General features: G+C 36.6%; 1 protein-coding gene across 4 annotated transcripts in view; it reads left to right on the top strand.

The window, feature by feature from the left end:
* The window catches only part of ZDHHC20 (zinc finger DHHC-type palmitoyltransferase 20), a 70,860-nt gene that overhangs the window by 18,594 nt on the left and 46,266 nt on the right, over nucleotides 1–6,000 (top strand). The window lies entirely within an intron of this gene.

Raw genomic sequence — 6,000 nt, 5'->3', positions numbered from 1 at the left:
GGGGGGGGGGTGCCTGGGTGGCTCAGCGGGTTAAAGCCTCTGCCTTCGGCCCAGGTCATGATCCCAGGGTCCTGGGGTCAAGCCCTGCATCAGGCTCTCTGCTCAGTGCAGAGCCTGCTTCTCTCTCTCTCTCTCTCTGCCTGCCTCTCTGCCTACTTGTGTTCTCTGTCAAATAAATAAATAAAATCTTAAAAAAAAAAAAAAAACCAACAACAACCAATGCCCCTTGGAGAAATGGCTAATTTCAGGTCTGGAGGTGGGGAAAAATATAAAGTGAGCCTGGGATATCTTGTGCTAGACAGCAGGGAAGTGCTCTAAGACTTAATGGAGTTGATTCAGGAGGATACAAGAGTCAGTTGAAAGAGCAATGACCAAAGATGAGACATTAGGGTGCCTGGTGGCTCACTCATTTAAGCATCTGCCTTCGGCTCAGGTCATGATCCCAGGGCCCTGGGATCGAGTCCTACATTGGGTTCCCTGTTCAGCAGCGAGTCTGCTTCTCCCTCTGACCCTCCCCGCTTCATGCTCGCTCGCTCTCTGTAATAAATAAATAAAATCTTTATTAAAAAAAAGAATGAGTGTAGTTGATAATGCACATTAGATAAATAAAAATCCTTAAGTTTCCCTATTGATATCCAAAAACAAACATTTAAATTTATTTGCTATGAGTGGAGTTGAATGTTATACCAGCATCCCATTCTGGAAATGGGTAATTAGAGGGAAATAATTAAGTTTTTGTGCTGCCTTTTTAGGAAGTAGTTGAGAGCTCTTTACAGAAGAATGCCAGCTTGAAAATGTAGAAATAAATAATAGAGGGTTTTTCATGGTGATTTTCAAATTATACAAAATAATTGATTCAGGAGGATTATTGGTCGATGCTAAAACCATTGGGTGAAAAGTTTTTGGGGAAGAAGATATTCACATACTGCTGACATTTTACCCCACAAAAAACTTTGATTTTTTTTTTTAATGATTGTTAAAGTGGAAAATGTACTTTTACAAAGGAGAGACCTGGTGGTCACCACCTTAAGTGATTGAAATGTAGCATCGCTGATAGTGACAAACCTAAATAATGTATCTTCCCATATGCTGAACAGTGCCCAGAATACTTTATACCTGTTTATACGTGAGTATTCTTATCCATTCTCACCCTCTAATTACATTCAAGCCTTTAGACTTGGAGTGGAATAATAGGAAAAGGAGTTTGGGGTAGGGGTCAGAGGATGAAGTCAAGGACACCAAAAAGAAACAAGACATCTGGCCTGTTCTTTTTAAAAAGGAACGGTCCTGTGAGATTCTAAGGAGATGGTAATGGTGCGTTATTTTTGAGTCTCCCCAAATCACTGCATAAAAACATTCAACAACTTGAGTATCTACAACAAAACTAGTTTGCTAGAGAATGGGAATGAGTTTTAGACAACCAGGGTGACTACAGAGATGTCAACTTAACTCTGATATGAACATTAAATATGTATGTTCTTGTAGACCTTAGACCTATGAGTAATAGTAATAAGGAAGACAGGCTATAGTTGGTAATGGATATATGATCTAACAAAATAGCTATAGTATAGCTGTTACAAAATAGACAACAATGTAAAAAATTACTTAAATAATCATATTTTCAGTAATCATATTGGTCTTATTATTGAGGCTGTTGGGTAGGCAAGATGGGATAAAGAAAGTGAATAAAATCTGTTACATTATACCTACCCATTTTTGAAGCAGTAAAAACAAAAAGAAAAAAAATGAATATGATGTTCTAATTCTTCATCCTTTCTGTCCTTGAGAACAGGATTCTCAGTGGTAAGAAAAACAAAAATACAAACAAACCAAAAAAACCATACAATTAAAAGATGAATGATAAAAACTTTGCAAATTTAAATTTGAATTAATAGTATGAACTCATAAGATGTTTTATCTTTTAAAAAAAAGTATGTGTTATGCACATACATAGATAGTAAAGGGATTAAAACTATTAACATAAATAATTTATGTAGAAAATTCCAGAGAATACACAAAAATACAACTAAAAACTAATAAGTGAATTTATTAACAAGTTCACAGGATACAAGATCAGTAAAACTCAGTTATATTTCTAATAAGAATTAGAAACTGAAATTTTTTAAACACAAAAATCATCAGAAACAACTACTTTAGGAATAAATCTAACAAAATACATACACGGTTTTGTGTATTGATGAGATAAAATCTGAAATGAAGAGATACACTGTGTTTATGGAATGGAAGACTGATTATTGTAAAGATGTCAGTTCTTTCTGAATTGATCTAGGGAGTCAACACAATCCCAGATAAAATCCCAGCAGGCATTTTTTTTTTTAAAGGAAATCAGTAAGATAAGCTTAAAATTTAAATGGAAATATAAAAGACCTAAAACAGCCAATACACTTTGAAAAGGAGCAAATTGGAGGACTCACGCTATCTGATTTCAAGATTTGCTAAGAACTACATGTAATCAAACCCTGTAGTATTGGGATAAGAATAGATATAAACATCGATAGGACAGAAAAGAGTTCAGAAATAAACCCTTGCACATATTAGTTTAATTTTTGTCAAAAGTTCCAAGGCAATTCAGTAGAGAAAGGAGTTTCAGCTAACAATATTGGAACTATTGGCCATCTATATACAATAAAAGTAATCTCAACCCTTAATACCATATTTTCAAAAATCAGCTTTTAAAATAGATCACATACCTAAATGTAAAACCTCTAAAACTTCTAAAAGGAAACCTGAGCAATTCTTTGTGTCTTTTGGTTGGCAGAGATTTCCCAAAAAAGGACACAAAATGTGAACCATAAAAGAAAAAATTGATAAATTGGACCTCATTAAAATTAAATTTTCTGTTCCTCAAAACTCAGTGCTAAATAAATGAAAAAACAAAATATGGACTAGAAGGAAGTAGTTGCAGAATATATTTGTTAAAGGACCATATCTAGAGTATATAAAGAGCCCACAATTCAATAATAAGGAAATAATGATTAAAAAGTAGCCAACAATTTCAACACACAACTTCACAAAGAAGAGGTGTGGGGATGGCCAATAAGCATGTGAAACAATACTCAACATCATTGGTCATTAAGAAAACACAAAATCACAATGAGATATCACTGTATATTTTTTAGAATAGCTAAAAATGTAAAGATCGACAGTTCCAAGTGTTGATAAAGATGTGAAGCAACCTGTAACTCATACATTTTTGGTGGGAATGTAAAACAATACAACAACTTGTGAAAAAAGTTTGGCTGTTTCTGATTAAGTTAAACATAAATCCAGCAATGTTATATCTATATATTTACCCCAATAATGAAAATATATGTCCGCCCAACGGCTTGTGCAGGACTATATATAATAGGCAAAAAACGAAAGCAAATGCCTTATCAGTTGGTAGATAGCTAAACACGTTGTGGTACCTCCATACAGTAGAATACTATTCAGCAGTAAGAGAACAATTTGTTAATTAGAATTTCCAGTTCCAGGACAAGTGAATACATACTCTTCCTATTTTTTCTGGTAAGTACAACTAAAACCTTTGGATATTATGCATAAAGCAAGCATAAGACAATTTTGACACATGGAGAGAGAAAGGCAGATCATCTGGGGACCTTGGTACCTGAGAAATGGTAATGGTGGTGAATTCCCTGGGTTTTCTTTTTTGCCTCATATATCCTATGCCATGCTAGAGAAGCTGGCAACCTGGAAGTACCAAAGAGCACAGATGAAAAGCCCCAAGAAAGGCTGGTTTTCTTTAGTCAGTCAGGAAAGAAGCATCTTATAGCAAGACCAAACTAGACAGTGACTGCCCTACTTCAGCCAGAAACATTGGAAAAATGGCACTCTGTCCTCACTTTCTCCAGCAGAGGCTGAGTATGAGCTTAGACTTGCCCCTTGCTCAGCTGTAACAAGGCACTACTCTTGTATCTCCCCACTTTCCTACTGGGGTGGTGTCAGAGAAGGTGAAGGCCTAGGCAGTGGGTAGACTTCCATTACCCCCCCCCCCAGGCAATGATAATGCATCCTTCCCCATGTGGTATCAGCGAAGGCCTTGTGCAGAGCTCTTGTGTAGATCTTGCTCAATTCTTAAGTCCGTCTCTGGAATTTTATCTTTTTAGGTGGCTTTATAAATAAAACTTCAGGGGCGCCTGGGTGGCTCAGTGGTTTGGGCTGCTGCCTTCGGCTCGGGTCATGATCTCAGGGTCCTGGGATCAAGCCCCGCATCCGGCTCCCTGCTCCGCAGGAAGCCTGCTTCCTCCTCTCTCTCTGCCTGCCTCTCTGCCTACTTGTGATCTCTGTCTGTCAAATAAATAAATAAAATCTTTTAGAAAGAAAAAAAAAATATATATATATAAAAATAAAACTTCAGTTACAATTTCTATATAGTGATTGCATGTTTACTGGAAAGCTATTGATTTCAGTATACCACTACCACCTCTTATTTATAATAGTTTTTCAGTGGTTTTCTTTGACTATAAAGGCATATAGTCTTATAATTTGCAAATAGTGATATATTTGCTTCTTTTCCATTTTTATACCACTAATGTATTTCTCAGAATTGTGTACCTTGTATAGTGTTTCCCAATCATTTTACAGCATGGCAATATTGAAAATTATATTTTTAATGTATATTAGCATAAATGGAAAATGCTTTGTGAGGCCAGAGGGGACCTGCCTGCTGACCTGAGATAGATTGAGAAGAAGTCCTATGCCTCTCTAAAACAATGCTTTAAAAAAAAAAAATCATGAACTTGCTTATTTTATTTCTTAACCATTAGTGGGACTACTTTCTGAGTGTTTCTCATTAAATTTTGCTGGTTTGGGGATTGAAGTAGATAAATTTTATTTTATTAAGGAAGCGTCTGGGTACTCCTCTGTTTTATCAACAGATTTTAGTCCAAAACGGTTATCGAATTAACAAACATTTCTGAAGCATTGCTACTGTATGCCAGGCTTTAGAACTAAAACAATGAATAAGGTGAGAGACACTATAGGAAAGAACACAAGTCCAGGTAGATTTGAGCTCAGATATCTGTCTGCATTGCATGTACTAGTTCTGTGACCTTAGGCAAGTCATTTAATTATTTTGAGCCTTAGCTTACTTATCTGTCAAATAGAGCTAATAATAACTATTAGAATTATTATTCTTTTTAAAAAAATTTTTTAAAAAGATATCTATCTATCTATCTATCTATTTATTTATTTATTTATTTGACAGAGAGATCACAAGGAGGCAGAGAGAGAGGGGAAGCAGGCTCCCCACTGAACAGAGAGCCTGATGTGGAGCTCGATCCCAGGACCCTGAGATCATGACCTGAGCTGAAGGCAGAGGCTTTACCCACTGAGCCACCCAGACATCCCTAAGTTGTTGTTATTCTAAGACAGGATTCCACACTTTTGTAGTCCAGTAGGGTGAGACAGACATATTACCAAGTAATTGCACCAAAAAAAAAAAAAAAAAAAAAGAGGTGGCATAGTAGAGATGGAAGAATGAACAGTGGCGATATAAATGAGTACTTTGCCTAAAGAGGGACTCAGGACAGTTTTACAGAGGTGACTATTTAAACTGGACCTTGGAGGATGAGTAGGGGAGGCATAGCACCCATAAAACTGCTTGTTGCATTAAGGAAACTGCCATTTGTTCAGGATAATTGAACCACAGGTATAGGCAAATGACAGATTGGAGAGGTAGACAGATTGTAGATCATAGAGGCACTATAGTTGCTACCCTGAAGATTTTGAACTTTATTCTGTAAGTGACTGGGAGGTGTTGAAGTGTATTTAGCCATCGGATTTGCTATAATGAGGTGTATTAAGCTTATATAGTTGAAAGTCTCTTTAAAGACCCTTAATCTCACAAAATAAACTGAGGGTTGCTGGGGGGTGGAGGGGTAGGGAGAGGGTGGTGGGGTTATGGACATTGGGGAGGGTATGTGCTATGGTGAGTGCTGTGAAATGTGTAAGCCTGATGATTCACAGACCTGTACCCCT

Source organism: Mustela nigripes, chromosome 15, assembly GCF_022355385.1.
Source record: "Mustela nigripes isolate SB6536 chromosome 15, MUSNIG.SB6536, whole genome shotgun sequence".
Lineage (NCBI taxonomy): Eukaryota > Metazoa > Chordata > Mammalia > Carnivora > Mustelidae > Mustela > Mustela nigripes.
This window is presented reverse-complemented; position numbering and strand designations above follow the sequence as displayed.